The sequence below is a fragment of the Cervus canadensis genome, chromosome 6 (assembly GCF_019320065.1).
Source record: "Cervus canadensis isolate Bull #8, Minnesota chromosome 6, ASM1932006v1, whole genome shotgun sequence".
Taxonomy (NCBI): domain Eukaryota; kingdom Metazoa; phylum Chordata; class Mammalia; order Artiodactyla; family Cervidae; genus Cervus; species Cervus canadensis.
The window spans coordinates 74,712,423-74,732,859 of record NC_057391.1 but is presented as its reverse complement, the minus strand read 5'-3'; the positions used below and the strand labels follow the sequence as shown (position 1 = coordinate 74,732,859).

General features: G+C 38.1%; 1 protein-coding gene and 1 non-coding gene across 2 annotated transcripts in view; both read right to left on the bottom strand.

Moving 5' to 3' along the window:
• Positions 1 to 20,437, bottom strand: part of RAD51B (RAD51 paralog B) — a 619,930-nt gene that overhangs the window by 378,045 nt on the left and 221,448 nt on the right. The window lies entirely within an intron of this gene.
• On the bottom strand, positions 3,692 to 3,798 carry LOC122444375. The gene has a single exon (XR_006270219.1). It is a non-coding gene; the product is annotated as a U6 spliceosomal RNA (small nuclear RNA).

Genomic DNA, 20,437 nt, shown 5'->3' with positions numbered 1-20,437 from the left:
AAGTTGGAAACGTTGAGTCCGCCAACTCTGTTTTTCTTTTTAAAATTATTTTGGCTATTCTGAGGCAAAATGAATTTAGGATCAGTTGAAGTGGTGATAGAGATTGTATTGAATTTGTAGATCAGCTTGGGGAATATTTTCATCTTAATACTGAGTCTTCTAATCCATAAATATGAGATATCTTTCCACTGTTTAGGCTGCTTTAATTTCTTTCAGCAATGTTTTGTAGTTTTCAATGTAAAAATCTTCTATTTTTTTGGTAAAATTTATTTCTAAGTGTTGCACCCTTTTTGATGCTTAAAGTATTAGGTTTGAGTGTCTCTTCTAGTCTTGAAGCACCAAGGTTAAAAAGAAATAACTATGTCCATAATCAAGCATGTTCAAACCAGTGCTAAATGTTTATAAACATCTTTAATGAAGGAAATAGTACTGATTATCGTGAGGCAGTAGAATGCAGCAGAATGCAGACTGGAATCAAATAAGACAGGTTCTCCACATAAGTAGATTTGGTATCAGAAGTTTCACATCCTTGGATTTAACTGATTGGCCATCAAAAATATTCGAAAACAGTCCAAAAATTTCCAAAAAGCAAAATTTGAATTTGTCAAGAACTGGCAACAATTCACATAGTGTTTATATTGTATTTTCAACTATATAATAGCTTTTACATTGTATTAGGTATTATAAGCAATCTGGTGATAATTCAAAGTATATGGGCTGATGTGTAAAGGTTATATGCAAGTATTATGCCATGTTATATGAGGGACTTGATTATCCTTGGATTTCTGTATCCAGTCCTCCTGTCAATGCAAGAACCACGAGAAACTCAAGTTCGATCACTGGATCGGGAAGATCCCCTGGAGTAGGAAATGAAAACTCCTTCCAGTATTCTTGACTGGAGAATGCCACAGACAGAGAAGCCTGTGTGCTACAGTCTGTGGGGTCCCAAAGAGTCAGATACAACTGAGTTACTGAGCAGGCATGGGGGTCCTGCAACCAATCTCCCTCAGATGTTAAGGGACCACTGTACTTGCTCCTATTGAATCTGGGTAAGGCTAGAAAACATTGATCCAGATAGGGGGAAATGTTCAAGGTTTGATAGAACAATTGAAAATAAAAACCCCACAATGTCTACATTATATTGATTATAATAATATAAATGAATTAACAGTGCTAAGAAGATACTCCAATTTTTCAAAAATAGAATGAAATGTTCCTTAGGCTCTTATTTTCTGTAAAGTTCATTTTTTCAAAAAAACAAAAAGTAGAAAAGATAAAAAGAAAAGGAACCCCATACACATGCCAGACTAGAAACCCCTAGTTTCTCGGTTCTTATGGTTTCTCAAAACTTCATAGAAGTATCTGTAAAAATAGGAAAAGAGAACAAAAACCAATGTTCAAACCAAAATTCAAGTCCAGTTGCCATATGCAGCCTCTAAAAATGGCTTCTAATGTTTGAACAGACTTTTCATTTCCTGTAGTTTTTTTCTTCTTTTTTTTTTCCATTTATTTTTATTAGTTGGAGGCTAATTACTTTATAATATCGTAGTAGTGTAGTTTTATCTTTTAAGAAGATTAAGAAAGAGCTACTGTTTTGCATTTAAAACATGGCAATATGACTGTGAGACACTCGAAGCTTGGCATTCATCTTTACTAATTGATTTGAAAAACAGTTTTTTCCCACCTCTATTTCATTTGCATAGCTGCAAATCAAAGGAAGATAATTCCAGAAACTGTTACAGAAAGGATAAAGAATAAAGATCTTCAGAGGATCAACAAGTAGAAGCTATATAATACTATCATTAATATTGTTAAACTCTTGCTTCTATGCTTTTAAAGGGCTGCTTTGTTTCATCAAACAAAAGTAGTTGCTCTCATTCATAGGATTTAAAAGACCTTTAATAAAAGCAAAAAATTTACTTATAATTTCAAATAATACTTTCAGGTTAAATAAATTATTTGGAGTCAGAAATTAAGTTCCAGATACTATCATTCTAGTATACAGTCACTAAATATTCTAAAGTCTCCCGTTTGCTCTTTGAAAAATAATAAGGCCAAATTAAAACAATTTAAACCATGCATGGACTTGGTAAAAAAATAAAAGCAAACAGAAGTATAAAATGAATAAAAAATTCTTCCTCTCTTACCCACAAACCCATAGCCATGTTCCTTAGAAGAAACCGTTAACTGTTTCTTATTAACAACCTGAAATTTTGCATTCACTGGCCAAGTATAACCAACCATACACACACAAAAGAAATTTCAAGTCTACCATTAACAAATATAAACCATCTTCTTTACTGCAAAATATAATTACGCACATAGCTAATTTTTTTTTTCATTATCAGTGTATGACTATAACACAGTAATTAGAGAACTTAAGAGCTTGAAGCAACTTAGAAGAGCATTTATCTGAAGAGCATTTATCTCTGTTTTAGAGTTCAGGAAACAAACTCAGTTAATTAGGTAACTTGTCCAAAGTTAGTTAACTGCCAGAGCTATGCATAACTCTTAGGACTAGGAAGCTCTGCTATTTTGTTACTTGCATAATTTTAAAGATATTACTATTTCCTACTAGACCTTATTACAAATGTAGCTAACTTCTGCACAAGTCAGTAAAATGACTGATTTGATTTTCACAGTTGAATGCCTAAGAATTCAGAGAGCTAACAGCCCTTACCTGCACCCTGAGTAATACACAAATAACGGTATCTCACTAAGACACTGGAGAGGCAAAGTTCCTGGTTTCATCAGAAGTGAAGGAAATCTATCATGGATTCCTTGTAATCCACTTAAAAGAATCATGTGGGCCAATATTCACCCAATTGGTATGTGAGCAGAGACATGATGTCAACAGTCTAGAGATAACCTTGTTCCAAAGCCACTGTGTTTATAGCAAGACTCTACAGTGTTGAAAGGTACTTTACTGAATGACTGCTAGTAGAGTATGCAGTGGAGAGGGGAGATTAGATAACTAAGTTTTAAGACTCAGACTTTGTGTTGGTCGCACCATGTGACCCAATGCCTATCTTCTAAATTCTTTGTTTCTCAGTTTACCTGTCTTTTTAATCTGTCACAAAAGTATATATAGGTCTGGGGAAGGGGCTGGGTTTCCAAGACTTCTGCAAACAAAGGCCTTGCTCAAAGAAGCAAAAAATACACCGAGCTTCTTGAGCTCCTTTAATTAAAACAACAACAACAAAATAAAAGCACCTGTTTGCCTTCCCCCATATCTTTGTAAGTTTCTATAGAAGCCAGAATCTTCATTGTCTATTATCTATTATATAATCCTTTTGCTGATTTTTTGTACCTTTCACAATCACACAGAAATAGAAACTGCCCCTTAAGCCTGACCTGGCACTAAATACTAAAACTTCTGTAGATTGTTAGCAGTAAAAATGCCAAATAAAAATCTCCCGGATATACTCTCTTACTCTGTGTATGTCGTTACCATGAGTTTCTGGGATTTGTCTCCAACATAAACAGCACTATTGTCATACTGAAGGAGGTTACCTCTCAGCCCTTCTGAAAACTGTGACTGCATGAGTTTGTATTCTCTAAAACAAAGACAGAAGGAGGACAGACCAGGCAAGTCACAGCTAATACTGAGAACTAGTAGCACTGATAACTAATATTAACAAATGTCAACTATCACTTCTTTTTTTTTTCCCCATTTATTTTTATTAGTTGGAAAAATATGGAATGCTTCGCGAATTTGCGTGTCATCCTTGCGCAGGGGCCATGCTAATCTTCTTTGTATCGTTCCAATTTCAGTATATGTGCTGCCGAAGCGAGCACCAGCTATCACTTCTAAGAGGGAACAAAATATACTGAACCTGCAAAATTCCCTACATTTTTACAGGAGTATTTTTCATCTGTAAAGCACTTTTCTTTTGAGGGATTATTTGATACTAATGCCTTTTTTAATTAATTTTTTAAAAACTTGTTCTCTGAAGTGGTCTGTCAGAAGTAGTCAATAATATATTTTTTTCTCCTTTATTCTAGTTCAGGCAAGGACCCCTATCTTCCTAGAAAATCTTAAAAAAGCTATCCTTCCTCAATCTGTACTAGTATTTTAAGTCAACTTTGCACACTGGGAAAAAAGAATGAGAATGACAAAGTATTATAAGTTGTGGAAACATAAAATGTTTTAACAATAGTCACAGCAATTCAAACTATATTCACAGGAGTCATAGTTGAGAATCTCAGCTATTGGCACTTAATAGTAATTAACACCTTTGGTTTTGTTCTTCACCTGCTATTTGCTTAACTTTGTGCTACTTCATTTAATTTTTTTAATTACCATATTCACCACAGCAGAAAGGAAAACCCAACAAATTAAAACTCAATGTGGATATCTATTTCTCGCAGTTGCTCTCAGAAAAGGTTTGAAGGAAAAAAGAGACTGAATACGAGGTTCTGAATTATATGAAAATTCCTGTAATTATTTCATTAATTATTTTTTATAAATCAATAAAGTAAACTGCTATAGTTCTTTCCACTGTCTGTAATATTGAACCCTAAGCAGCTCAAAAGACATAGTGGGATAAAAAAGTACTGGGTGTGTCAGAATCTGGGTAAAGTCCTTCAGTCTATACTTGCCATCTGACTTTCCCTAGGCAAGCCACCTGACTTCTCTGGACTTCTGTTTCTCTTTACAAAATGGGAGGGGTGGGCCAAATGATCTCTAAAGCTCTATAAGTCTATGAAAATAATGAATTATTTTTAGCCAATTAAATAAATATTCATAGCCCTCTGAGGTAGGTCAAACTCAAGTGAAAAATTATTCATTAAGATTTTCAAAAAAAAGTAGGGCACAATGGAAGGATGAGGGACCAAGGCCCAAACCCAGGAAACAGAGAATCAGAGTGCCACCTGGCCTTGAGGTAATTTACTGAATTTGGAACATGGGCCATATTGAAAGTCCATAAACTTTCCCTGAAAAAAATTACAGACTTTCAAAAATAAATCTCTGCGTAACAGGCCAGAATTTTTACACATTCCACAGGCAAACAAGCACCCAATATGCCATTTTTAAAAGAAATTTGTATTTGAACATTTTGCCTCTATAGTTGAGGTTGTTGGAAATACACTTTTATCTCCTTTCTTCCCCATCAAACTCACACATGTTTACAAGACTGGCTCTAATCCGAGCATGAACGAGGTCATAAGACAAGAGTGTGATCAGGAAGAAAGTCAGTGAGACCGTCCCCCACCCTTTGAAATTTTAGCTCCTGTCCAGGCACCCCCTCTCACCCCACACTCCTCTCATAAAACGTGGTATTTATTTATCTTTGATTCTCCTCAAGGGTGCCCGGAGAAGCCTGTCGAGTGAGCTGCCACCTTCCAGATTTAATCGGTTTTCCTCAGTTGTTGGGCAGCTCTAAACGCAGAAACCAAAGACTCTTCCGCTCGGCTGGGTGTTCTCAATACAAGAGCTGGCATGGCCTCACACAAACTTCATCCAAGCGGAACAATAACAATATTAAGTTCCCTCCTATCACAATGGCCCTAGTGTTATTTGGTTGGGTTGTCACTCCACCTGTCAGCTGCAACCAGGGGACAACGAATCTGCAAATTTACACAGTTTTCTTAGGAATGTTCTTTCTTTTTTCCTATTTGGACGCTCCACTTCTACAGCTCCTATTCTTCAAGGGCATGGGGGCTTATTTAAAGAGAGATTGTTTACAGCTTAACTGGAAGGGTGCCCTGTTTACCAATGGGAAACTGCCACAGAGCAGATTTAACTTACGAAGCAGGCAAGTGACAAGGTAAGGAATGGCATCCACAACTATGATTTCTGACATACAGAGAACAAGCTGGTGTTTTCCAGTGAGGAGAGAGAAGTACGGATGGGCGAGATAGGGGTACTAAAGAGCCACTATGTGTAAAACAAAGAAGCAACCAGGAGATAGAGTACAGCTCAAGGAAACAGACGTGTGTGTGTGTGTGTGTGTGTGTGTGTCCTGAGTCGCTCAGTTGTGTCTGACTCTTTGCGACCCTCTGGACTGTAGCCCACCAGGCTCCTCTGTCCATGGGATTTTTTTCAGGCAAGGATACTAGAATGGGTTGCCATTTCCTCCTCCAGGGGATCTTCTCAACCCAGGGATCAAACTTGTACCTCTGGTGTCTCCTGCCCTGCAGGCAGATTCTTTATCTGCTGAACCATCATTATTTTGTAATAACTGTAAAAGAGTACAGTCTATAAAAATAATTAAGCACTATGTTGTACATCTGAAACTAACATCATATTGTAAATTATCTATACTCCACTTTTTTTTAAAAATTGTGATTTCTTGTTTTAGTGACTCAAAAGGATCTAAAAATGTTTTACCCAGGATTGTAGGCTAGATTGGGAGTCTAGAAAAAGGAAATGGGGGTATTTATATCTAGTCATGGAAAGGGAATTGTATGTACATCCACAATTTGTGTCAACTCAAAGACATAAAAGCTTAAGACACTGTCACACATTCCTGAACACTATAATTAAATATGGCTAGATTGAGGGTCTGTCCCCTGAATCAGTATCCTACTGTTAGGACTCCCTAGGTAGTAAAAATCTAGAGGTTCTTCTGCTGAAGAAAAATGAAAAGCAGTTAGGGAGAAAAAAGGGACTTCCCCATAGTAGAATTTTTCAATTTCAGAAAATCAAGCAATTAAAGAATGGTATGATATGTAATATTGAAAAAGAATAGACTTCACCATTAAATAATAAACGGTGCTGATGTTTACGAGTGTTGTTCATTGCTTTCCCCAGGGCCCCCAGAGTAGGGCCTGGAACATGATAAGTGCTCAGGAAAGTTATTATCTTTGCCCAGAACCCCCCCTCTCCCACAGCACCACCGGAGCCACATTCAGGTCTCTGCTCAAAGGTTTCCTCTCCAAACATGTCTTGCTTGACTGTACACTCTAGAATTTCTGTGTCCTTCCTTCTTCATTTTCCTTATAGCACTTAACACTACCCAACACTATACATCTATTTGCTAATTTTATAATTGTCTGTGTAGTAATTGTTCACTGCAGTAATCCCAGCCTCTCAACCAACATCTGAAACTTAGTAAGGACTCAATAAATAGTTACTGAATAAAGAGATTGGATTATAGCCTACAGATTTTTTCTATTTCATATTCAGTCAGTCACTCACTCAATTACTGGTTATTCGCTACATGTTGGATACTGTCTAGGAGTAAAGAACCCAGGTTAAGAAAAGGCCCCTAGGGACTTCCCTAGTGGTTCAGTGGCTAAGACTCCCTGCTCCCAATGCAGAAGGCCTGAGTTCGACCCTGGTCAGGGAATTAGATCCCATATACTGCAACGAAGATCAAATATCCTAACTGCCACAACTAAGACCCAATGCAGCCAAATTAAAACAGAAAAAAAAAAAAAAAAAAACACTTAAAGGCCCCTAGATAAGCAAGTCATGATAACAGTTTAATGTGAGATGAGCCATGTGCTGTGAATAAAGGAATATGAGGGCAATGAGAAAAAGCATTTAACTCAGACTTGGCAGAGTCAGTCAAGTTCTCCAGTGAAGCTACACTTCGATTCTTCAGAATGAAGGAGCATGTGGAAGGAGGTGGAACATGCAGCCACATGATAAAGGTACCAGTAGAGAGAAATGCAGGAGGTAAATGATAAAGACACGGGGGACTTAGCATGTACGGCTCTGATCCTAAACTAAACCTAATCCTGGAAGCTAAAGAAGTGGTTGGAGGTTTTAAACAGAAGAGTGACAGGATCTGATTTGCATTTTAGGGTTATCACTCTGAGGACATGAGGAGGGGCCAGGATAGAGGCACAAAGATAGGATCTTGCAGTAGTCCAGAGTGGAGAAATGAAATGAAGACAATTCCTTCCTGCATCATTCAGCCATTTCTTCATTTTTTCAACCAACAATTTGGAGTGCCTGCCTAGGAAAGGCTCTGGGCAAGGCACTGGAATCAGTAAAAAGCAATGAGACTGGAAAAGGGCCAGCTTAAAAGCTGTGAAATAAGTAAATATAAAGAACTGAGTGACTGACTGTTATTATTTAGTCACTAAGTTGTGTCAGACTTTTTGTAACCCCATGGACTGTAGGCCACCAGCCTCCTCTGCCCATGGGATTTCCCAGGCAAAAGTACTGGAGTGGATTGCCATTTCCTTCTCCAGGGGATCTTCCCAACCCAGGGATCGAACCCAGGTCTCCTGTGTCTTCTGCATTGGCAGGCAGATTCTTTACCACTGAGCCACCAGGGAAGCTGAGTGACTGCTTAGAGGAGTCTAATATGACTGCCACATACATGATTTGGGTGACGAGGTACAAAGTGATACCAGTCACCAAATTAGGAAATGCAATGAGGAATGGTAAGGCAGAAATGGTGGAGGTAACTTCATTGGGGAGGGGAATTAGATGTGAAGTTCCAGACAATCTGAAATAGCAGCTGAACATCCAATTAGAGATGTCCAGTAAGCAATAGACAGAAAATTCATTGCCTTCATTATAATAAGTTGAAAAATCATTTCATTCTATATAAACTCTCCAAACCTTATATAATGGCACTGCTCTGAGATTCCAAACTTCCCTATTCCTATCCTCAGATGAAAACAAAATCAAATTAGTTAAATTTATTTTTTCCATAAAAAATTATACTTTTACTAAAAACATGGACTTAGAGAAATACAAATTACAAGATTAATTTTTCTAAAAAAAATAACTCCTTGTGTAGACACTCAACAATGAGAAACACCACTGAAATTCTACTAATCTGTTAATCAAGGGAGAAATCCCTAATAAACAATGGAAAATTAGGAGATGAAAGATGGAGGAAACAAACATGAAAGATGAGCACATGACATTTCCTAGTAGGAATGTGACTGAACTGTCAAATCAGGAAAATTTACACATGATATTGTATATTTATATTCCACACAGTGAAATGACTTGTGACAATTTATGAAAATAAACTATCCCGTGGACAGCAAGGAGATCAGCAAGGAAATTAACACTGAATATTCGTTGGAAGGACTGATGCTGAAGCAGAAGCTCCAATACTTTGGCCACCTGATGCAAAGAGCCAACTTACTGGAAAAGACCCAGATGCTGGGAAAGACTGAAGGCAGGAGGAGAAGAGGATGATAGAGGATGAGATGCTTGGATGGCATCATCAACTCAATGATATGAGTTTGGGCAAACTCCAGGAGATAGTCAAAGACAGGGAAGCCTGGCATGCTGCAGCTCACGGGGTCACAGAGTCAGACACGACTTTATAACTAAACAACAACAACAAATGAAAATGCACTTAATACAAATAAATAAGGACTTCCCTAGTGTCTCAGATGGTAAAGATTCTGCCTGCAATGAAGGAGACCCGGGTTCGATCCCTGGGTCAGAAGATCCCCTGGAGAAGGAAATGGCTACCCACTCCAGTATTCTTGCCTGGAGAATTCCACGGACAGAGGAGCCTGGTGGGCTACAGTCCATGGGGCCACAAAGAAAAAGAAACATAAGATCAAAGAGGAACACAGAGAAATAATGCTAGGTGTAATAATGCTAAGAGTAAGATTAGCACACAAATGCACATTGTTTATTTCTCCACAGCTATTAGAAATTATGTGCAAATTTGGCTCTAAGGTACTCAAAGAAGAAAATATAATCAAATATAATTCGTAATAGCCACAAGATTTTTTTTTTTTAAGATTTGATTTTTTTAAAGAAAATCAAGCAGTGTTTCCTGACCCAGAGGCTTGAGGAATTTCATCTCCAGGTCATCTTAAAGATGATTGGGTGTGATGTAGTCAGGGCCTCTTCAAAAACTCCATTACTTATGGAAGAGTGAATTTCATGACAACATCAATCACTGAAGGCCAATCTTCTACAAGCAGATTTTTGACCAACTAGAATAGTAGAGAGTTCAAAATTCTAATTTGTAAAGGGAACCTGAATATAGATTCTCTATGATGCAACTTAAAGGTGTCCACCTCTTTTAGCAACAGTGGGAACAGAGGAAAGGATTATTAATGTTCTCTTTCAAAATTAAGGAGCCTAATGAAGATACCACACTCTACACAAATATGAATTTTGAATGAATTTTGAAGGTAGCCCATGAAAAATATAATGCAGTCAAGCTGAAAAAGAGGCGAGTTTTGGAGTTATGCTTGGCTTCAAATCTTTGTTCTGCTATTGATGACTGTATGACCCTAGAAAAATCACATCTACTTTCTGAGTCTGTTTCCTCTATATAGTATGTGACTTGTAATGAGGAATAAATGAGATAAAAAAAATATAAAGTGCTAGTATAGTGCTGAGTATGTGGACACAAAATAAATGAGGGGGCATGGGGCAGAGTACCAACAGAACCAGTATAGCAAAAAAAGGAGAATATATGATATTGAGGCAAGGGAAGCATGGAATCTATATCTGACAGTGGAAGACTTCCTCACACTGTAAAAGAATTGAGTATGGTGCCGAGAGCACCATATTATTATATGGGGTGTATATCTATTATCTATTAATGGGGTGTAGCACACTCCTCAAGTCTCGGTGGGCTGGAAACAAGAACACAGTTCCAGACTAAGATGTTTTTTACTTTTTCAGTTGCAAATAATTAATCAGTGTTAAGTGTTTGTTATAAATAGGAAGATCAACACATCAAATGATAAAGGCCAGTAAAATAATTCATTCATCTAATTTCCAAGTAACCACCCACATATCACTTCTGCATGTCATCAAACTTAAGTTGCAGTCAAAAGAACACTTATGATAAATGACTTAATTATAAACCTATACTTGCCAGGAAAAAAATTTTTAATTTAACAAGCAACATAAAATATAACCAGGGCCTGTTCTCAGTGGTAACTACCCATTTTGTCTTATGGCAGGTGTACACATGCACTTGAAAAGAAACATCTGCTTTCTTTCTTAGAGATATCTTCACCTAAGGAATAATAAGAAAAATTTGTTTCTCCCACACAAACTTTAAAAGCAAGAAAAAAAAAAAAAGAAGAAGAAGAAGAAATGCCCACAACCAGATGTAGTTACTTAAGAGCATTTTTTTTCCTTACAGGCATCTTACTTACGAATTATAACAATTAAAATACTTTATTTTTATTTTCCTTCAATTAACCTCTTTTAGCTGGTCACCTAGTCTACTTTTCTGATTACCTCACCCTGTCCCCAAATCACTGAGTTAATCATACTTCGCAGTCCAGAATATACTATCTATGCAAGGCCCCTCTCTTGGTCTATTTTAATTTATTAATTTATTTGTTTTTTCCCCCTTTATCTATAATTCCCATTCTCTCCTACTCCTACATAAACAAACACTTAACTGTCTGGTGACGATCTTTGGATATGGACTGTTTATTTGGAAAATATAAAGTGCTGTCTTGTGTATGTGCTCACTTGCTCAGCAGTGTCCAACTCTTTGCGACCCAATGAACCATAGCCCACCAGGCCCCTCTATCCATGGAATTTTCCAGGCAAGAATACTGGAATGGGTTGCTATTTCCTGCTCCAGCTTCTGTATATACATGTTTAAATTTTTTCATAAGTGATAATATACTATGCATCCATAGCCATCTTTTTTTCACTGAATCCTCTTTTCAGACTGCATCCATGATGCAATATGGCCCTTGAGTTCATACCAAACTGCTGTATCATGTTCCAAAGTATGAATCTGCTACCTAAAACAATGCTGCTATAACCAAAAGTGACATCTAGATGAATTAAAGCTTAAAAGTAGTGTGGCTAACAGAAAAAAACATCAGAGGGTAACCCATGGTCTTGAATCCTAACAGCATAAACTGTAAGATTAAAATATACATAATTTTGAATATATTTGCCAAACTCAAAATTAAGGTCTACATCAACATGAAACCTTAAATCAAGTCATGATAGTAAAAACCCAAATAACTAACTAGTCAACTTCACTAGCAATCAGAGAAAGGCAAATTAAAATGAAATATCACTCTACACCCATCAGTTTGGAAAAATGATGAAGTCTAAATATAGCAAATCTTCACAAGGATGTGGGAAGCAGGAGCAGTCATCTCCTGTTGGTGGGACACAGATTAAGGCAGCCTTTCCAGGAAGCAACCTGGCAGTACTTAGGGATGTTCAGAACGTGTGTTCTTGATTACCCTGCAAGCCTACTCCCAAGTACAAACCCTGGAGAGTTCAAAGATGCTCTACATTGCTGTCTGTGGTAGCAGGAAGGAAGAGGTAATCCAATTTTTTATGCAATATAAAATCATGTAGACCCAAACTATGAAAATATTTCTATTTCTATAGATTTTTCAAACAAAGAGTCTATCATAAACTTCCTGTAGAAAATTAGAGCATGTCTGTAAACCTGAAATACAAAACAAAAATAGCACATCATATTTGCACATGTATATTATTTTCCTACGGACTCAAAGAAATTTTTCTTAAATTACTGAATACTCTATAAACAAAGGCCCTAAATATCTCATACAATCTGAATATTATCATTGAAATGAAATAATGAACTTTGAGATTTAGAACAATTTATTAGAATTTCCCTGTAGCTCACACGATAAAGAATCTGTTTGCAATGCAGGAGACCTGGGTTTGATCCCTGGGTTGGGAAGATCCTCTGGAGAAGAGAATCTTCTGCCACTGGAGTGGCAACCCACTCCAGTGCCTGGAGGAGACCATGGACAGAGAAGCCTGGTGGGCTGCAGTCCATGAGCTCAGAAAGAGTCAGACACGACTGAGCGACTAAGCACATTAGAACTGCAAATCTTACCTTGTTGTTGCAGTGATGACGTGATAACAATCAATGGATAAGAAAGTTGAGTTCTAGACTCTAATGGTCACTTAATAACAAAAAGTCCCTTAGTTTTAGTTTCCCACAATGCCTTAAAGTAAGTACAGTAATGTGTTTCCAAGAATTATAGCATGTCAACACTGGGAATTGAACAAACACAATACTCTGAGTACTCCAAGGGCTTTAAAGATAAGTTTGATGGACACTGTACATGTTAGTGTCTCACATTATTACACACATGCATACATGTGGCTCTGGCATCAGGGAGAGATCTCCAGGAGACTGGGTTTTAAAAAAGACAATAATTGGGTCACTCTGGAAAATTAGGGAAAACAACTTGAATTATAAATATGTAACTCAGTTTTCTAGAGCATCTCTTAAGTTTTCACATACTTTCCCAAATTTCCTATCTGAATCTGAAATGATATCACTTGGGGTGTGTGTGTGTCTGTTCACTCACTCAGTTGTGTCCAACTCTTTGTGACCCCATTGACTGCAGTCCACCAGTCTCCTCTGTCCATCGAATTTTCCAGGCAAGAATACTAGAATGGGTTGCCATTTCCTCCTCCAGGGGATCTTCCCCATCCAGAGATCAGAAACCATGTCTTTTGCAACCCCAGCATTGGCAGGCAGAGTCTTTACCACTAGCACCACCTGGGAAGTCTGCACTTGGGGTGTAAAAGCCCAGAAATATCTGCTGCTTACTGCTCTTCCAAGAAACTACCACCCTGAACTGTGTTTTAAATACACAAGGTCTTCACATAAAGCCTGCATGTTCACACACACATAAACATCTACCTGATACAGAGGCAACCTAAAGAACCACAGTCAGATGAAGGGTGGGGGAAGGGGGAAGTTGGGGGTGAAGGGCATGTGCAAAATGCAAGAAGGGCTCTTGGCAGGGATGGCAATTTGAGAGGCCCAGGCAGATTGGGACGTATGGCTTTGTTCCATGCAAAGGTCGTCTGAAGCAGAGTATTTTCTTTTCACAGTAAGGTATTGAGTTCTGAGATCTCTACACCCAGGGAACCAGCAAAAGCTGGTCTCAGCACTGTGCCAACCCACCGCGCCCCCCACCCCACCCCCCGCACCAGGTCACTAATGAAGGTAGGGGGCTGTGAGAGCACCCAAATAAAACACAGGAAAAGGTGAAAGAGGACTCTGAGCCCAGCCCATTCCTTTTATTCCAGGGGAACAACCTTTTCTGTTCCGAGGAACTAATGAGTCCTGAACAGGAGTGGGAACAAATTGCACAGTGGTTACCGGGAGGGAAGACATAGGTCAGCCTTTGTGTTTCATGGCCGGTTCAGTTTTCAGAACATTTCCCAGCAAGGACCAAAAGCAACCTGCACAAAGGAAGTGGGGCAGCGAGCTACTTGAACTGTCTCCTGCAATACTCCAGAGAATTGGGTGCTTCAGGCTGCAGTGACAGTGGGGGTGGGGAGGAGGATCGAGGTGAGGGGGCCCCAGGAAATCAGATAAAGATGGCTTTATTTGAAAAGTTCATGAAAACTTTTTCTTTCCAGAGTTGTTATTTTGAACTTTATCTCTTCTAAGGGACATGAACTTCAATCCCTCAGCAGACTTTTAAAGGGAGAACGGAAATAAAGCCTAAGAAGGAATTTTATTTTTCCATCCTCACCACTTAATTAGAAGGGCTTTTACAGTATTCAAGGTTTTAATTGCCTTCTCCCCCTTTCCAACCCCCTTCTTCAGTTATGCCCAAAGAGCAGCTGAGCCAGAGCCAAACAGAATCTGCAGCTTCACTGAAAGAGGAAAAAACCACCCGCACAATGACGCTAGACACTGTTTTCTCTCCCGCTCCTTCCCATCCCCATCCCCCATCACCCCCCTTCCTCCTCTCTCTCTCCTCCCGGCTCTCTCTCTCTTTTTTCTGTCTTGCTTAAAACATCTCACAGCATTTCTGGTGCAGAAGAAGATTTCCTGGCATGACTGATAGCAGCAAATGCTGCAACACAAAGTCCCCAATTATCTGAAGAAAAGCAAGAAATGGAAAAAAGAGAGGGGAAAGGGAGCTACCAAACAGAGGGAAAGAAGGGTTCAAGAGGCTAAGTCTATTTAATATATATATGTCACTGAGATACATTAATGGAAAATAATCAGGATCCAATAAAAAATTTATTTACTTCCACAGACTTTTAAAATATAGAATTTTATCTGTTTTCTCTTTATTTATATAGCCAAGTAACCATCAAATCAATACCAATATATAACAATCCTAATGACTTTATTTCTATTGTCCTTCCCAGATACATTTTTTTAAAGAAGTGATGTTTTCTGCACAAAATCAGAGTAAGCTAAGAGAACTGCAGTTATGATTCATTGAGTGAAAAAGTGAAAAATTTAGAGGAAAACTGGTTCAATCTAGTGATTAAATATTAAAACCTCCTTTGCTTGCTGTGACAATATTCTTTTTGTACTTTATATGATATTATAACGATTTAGAGTAACTTGCCATAGGTCAACAAACCTGCTCAATGATTTGCTATCTAATTACTACATCTGACTACTATCTCAGGGGCTCTCCAGGTGGCGCAGCAGTAAAGAATCCACCTGCCAATGCAAGAGACACAAGATCCTGACCCCTGGGTCAAGAAGATAACTCGGAGAAGGAAATGGCAACCCACTCCAGCACTCCTGCCTGGAAAACACCATGTATAGTTCATGGGTTCGCAAAGAGTCTGACACGACTGAGCAACTAAACACACATTAGTACCTTAAGAGTTCTGACCATCAAATGTCCCAGCTGTGGCCCTAGCAGAATTATCTGATGTAGGCTGAAATAATGTATGGAAACCCTGAAATCAAAGAGTACAACTGCTCTGATCTTCTAAACTCATCTCACCCTAAGAGCCTAGACAGTTCCCATTTTCTTAACCCTATCTTATCAATGATACAGTTTTACTTAAGGCTATTTGACTCTCACCAAATAAGGGTTGTTGCCTGTCACTGCAACATGGAATATGGCATAGTAATCGAAATCACAGATTAGTAACTGGAAGTTTCTAGTTTGCCAATAGGTGCAGTGACTCAGCACTTGTATAGCATATGAATCCAAATAAATAGGTTTTATTGTAGGTGAGTACTCTGGGGAAGGAGACTAGAACTATATAGCTTAGCAGTGTGTACATTTACCTGAATGTCTATATACAAATAAATACTTCTCAGTTCTTGGTACTAATATATAGACCCTGACAAAAGCAGGAAATGAATTAAAAATGAAAAATAAGGAGAAAGCAATATTAATCATTGTTAATAAAAAATAAAAGATTGGCAGCAACCTAAATGTTCATTAGTAGGGGCCTACATTAAATAAGACTACCATCCACTCATATAATAGATACCATGAGGCCACAAGAATAAGAAAGCTTTTTATAGACCAACATGAAATTATTTTCAAGATACACTGTTAAGTGAAACTAAGCAACATGAGAAATAGTACTAAGCATTTATGTGAAAAGGAAAATTCTTTTGTTACAAATAGTATACATATATACATACACATATATGTATATCTTCTATATGTATAAAATATTTACGGAAAGAAACAAAGGAAACTAGTTAACAGAAACTGTACTTCAGAGAGACTAATACGGTGACTTGGGGGAAAGAATGAGAAGAACACTTCTTCCTACAGACTGCTGTGTAGCTGTGTAGCTCTGGAATCAAGAACCAGGTGAATGTATTTCCTATTCGAAAATAATACAACTGAAATTTAAAATCTAATTTGCCAAAACAATGCATGATTGTCCATCAGGGGAAAGATTACTTATTACTCTCTAAATCAGTAAATTCTGTTAATATATTGTCAATGTGTACCTCAACACTCTATGAACACAGCACTGGTAAGAACTCCTCACAAAACAGCACCTGCTCAGTCTCTTCAGTCGTGTTTGACTCTTCGTTACCCCTATGGACTGTAGCCTGCCAGACTTCTCTGTCCGTGGGATTCTTCAAGAAAGAATAGGGGACTGGGTTGCCATGCCCTCCTCCCGGGGACGTTACTGACCCAGCGATTAAGCTCTCATCTCTTACGTGTTCTGCATTGGGAAGCAGGCTCTTTACTGCTAGCACCATCGAGGAAGCCCAAACAAAACAGTAATTAACAACAACAACAACAAAATCGATGGCAGCTTTTTCTTCAATAACTTTCTCTTCAAGTCAATGTACTTGCAATGAAAAAGAGGCAGCATTAAGATTCAATTAGTGAATACTGATAAAGCTCATTTTCCTAAATTATGGAAAAGAAAAAAAATGAGATGTTTTTGCCTAATTTATTTGTCTATCATTAAGAAATACACATAAATACAGAAAAATGTTTGACACAGGTGGTTCCAAATTTAACTGCCAAAAACTAAAATTTTGTCCTAGCTCCTCTCTTTCTAAAAAAAAAAAACAACAACTGTATTTCCAACTCTGGTGCTGAAGAAGACTCTCAAGGGTCCCTTGGATTGCCAGATCAATACAGTCAATTCTAAAGGAAATGAACCCTGAATATTCATTAGAAAAACTCTTGCTGAAGCTCCAATACTTTGGCCACCTGATGCAGAGTCAACTAACTGGAAAAGACTCTGATGCTGGCAAAGACTGAAGGCAAAGGAGAAGTAGGGGCAGAGGTTGAGATGGTTAGATAGCATCACAGACTCAATGGAAATGAATTTGAGCAAATTCTGGGAGACAGTGGAGCACAGAAGAGCCTGGTGTGCTATAGTCCGCGGGATCACAAAGAGTCAGGCACGAACTTAGTGACTAAACAACAACAATCATTTCATGATGTGACTGTATGATCTGGACACACATCCTGGGGCCACAGCTAAAAGAAAGTTTAGGATGTTCCATGAAACTGGGACCACAGCCCTGCTCACATATTCTAGGAGCAGATTCAAGAAGCATTTGAATCTTTGGTCACCTTCTAACAGAAGACAAAAAATTCATTATCAGTTATACCAACCCAAAACCTGTGATCTCTGGAGGACACTATTTTGTACTGAAAGAGTACTAAATAATAACATCCTTTAGGGATCTCATTATAGGGCAAATTTAAGAAAAAAAATTTTTTTTTATTTTTTAAAGAGCCATAATAAAGTGATAGAGACTTGTAATTGTTAACTCCTGACTTCAAAATCTAAGATCATTGTTTCCAGGTCATGTTAGTGCTAAAAACTTAGGGTTTTCAACTAAGAGTTTGCTCCCACTGGAATTCATAAATCATATCAAGGCCAGGATTTCTGCACAGCCTTATAAATGGAAGCCATTATTCTGACACTAACCTTTAGTGAAATTCCATCAATTAATAGTTTAGGTCTAAGTTTCAATGCCCTATTATTCAAAAATAATAATTATGTTGTAATTTAACTGTTAATAGTTTATCTGTAATTGATAGCGATACCAGATACTGACTACAAACCTTTTTCTTTTTCTCTATCAATACCAAGCTGACCAGGCACATAAGCGTTGAGGACTGTGATAAAACATCTGTTCTTCAGATGAGAAATCAGACTTCTCAGCTAATGCTCTTGAAGAGAGCAAACTCAACCCTCAATCATGCCATTTTTTCATAAATGATCATCTAGGTGAAAAGAAAAGAAGGTAACTGAGAAGACCAGAGCGGTTTTCAGAAAAGGCTAAAACACTCACCTTGGAACTGATCAACACTTCAGGCTGGGGACACTCCGCCTTATTGTACTCTTCAATGGTCCGGGGCCTGGGTTTTGACAGACACTCCAAAACAAATGCAGCTATTCAAACATCTCCCATGTCTGAAAAGCATCTTGAGTACTCAAGTACATTGTGAAATGTGCTTAACATGCTTTGATTTTGAAAAACCCCAGAGAAAGAAAAGAATGTAAATAAAAGAATGGAAAATATATATACAACTGGACATTATGGAAGAAAAGAACAGACAGAAAATATACAAATAAGATTAAGTTGCTACATCTGGGGAAGGAACATAGCCCATTCCTTTAAATCTCTGTGAAGTAAATGGGAAGGAACTGTTTTTATTCTTATTTTGCAAATAAGAAAATCAGGCATGAAGCAGAAAAGTCCACAGTGTGGAGGGGGAAAGGTACAGGTTTACAGAAGTAACTGAGTGAGAACAGTAAGGTTAAGTCGCAGGAAGCCGTGTTTTCATCTTTCCTTTGAAAGAAGGACCCGTTTGTTCTTCGTATCTGTCCTTCAAGAAAGTTGTGAACTACCTAATAATCACAACATAATATGCAATGATCATGTTCATGCATACAGAATATTATTTTAGCCAGGGAGATCAAATAAATCACTCCTAAAGGAAATCAACTCTGAATTCATTGGAAGGACTGATGCTGAACTTGAAGCTCCAATACTTTGGCTACCTGATGCAAAGAGCCAACTCATTGGAAAAGACCCTGATTCTGGGAAAGATAGAGGGCCAGAGGAGAAGGGGACGGCAGAAAATGAGAAGGTTAGATAGAATCACTGACTCAATGGACATAAATTTGAGCAAACTCAGGGAGATAGTGAAGGACAAGGAAGCCTGGTATGCTGCAATCCATGGGGTGACAAAGGGTCAGACATTGCTTAGTGACTGAACAGCAGCAAAAGAGGTGGGGAGAAAGGGAGAAAAGACAGGGTCCTTGATGTCTAGGAGGGTGTTTATGTGTGTAAGGAAGAGGGGCAGGGGTGATGGAGAGACAGAGGGAGAAACACAGCTGAAATCTTTTTGGAAACAGGGGTAAACAAAATTCACTTTAAATAGATGGCACAGATGTAGTCTAATGTCATGGGAAATGAGAAAAAAATATGTACACATTAAAAAAACTTCTGTCTTTTTGCCTTTTATATTGTTAATGCATTTTGATTAAATATTCAAATAGCACTGGGTGCAGCAGTGACAAAGCAAAAATCAACTGAAAGTTTTAGATTCCATTGAGATAGGCAGGCTCATTCTAATTCTCAAATATTTACTTATACTGATAGTAATATTCTATGCTACAACTATAAAGGAAATACTACTATGACACCCTCCACTTTCTTGAACATATCAGAGTTTAGGCAGAAGTAAGAGCTAAACATTACTATTGAGAAGGCAATGGCAACCCACTCCAGTACTCTTGCCTGGAAAATCCCATGAACGGAGAGGAGCCTGGTAGGCTGCAGTCCATGGGGTCGCTAAGAGTCGGACACAAGTTAGTGCCTTCACTTTCACTTTTCACTTTTCATGCATTGGAGAAGGAAATGGCAACCCACTCCAGTGTTCCTGCCTGGAGAATCCCAGGGACAGAGGAGCCTGGTGGGCTGCCGTCTATGGGGTCGCACAGAGTCAGGCATGACTGAAGCAACTTAGCAGCAGCAGCAACAGCAGGATTGATGTACATTTTTTTTTAAACAGTCACAAATATAAAAATCAATGGAACCATACGATTCTAAGCTACATTTAGACTACAATTTTGACTACATTTTTCCAAGACCACATGAAACTTGAAAAGTAGGGCAAGTAACAATTTATCTGCAGAAGCTTTAATTGAACACAGTGACTTAAGTGTTCCTTTCCTGAAATTGTACTGGCAGAGTGGAGAGTTAACAATATATGAAAAACTGGAAAACAACTTTTAAAATGCATACTAAGATCCAAAAAATGAAATGATTCTTTAGGAAAAATGGTCCCTGAGAAA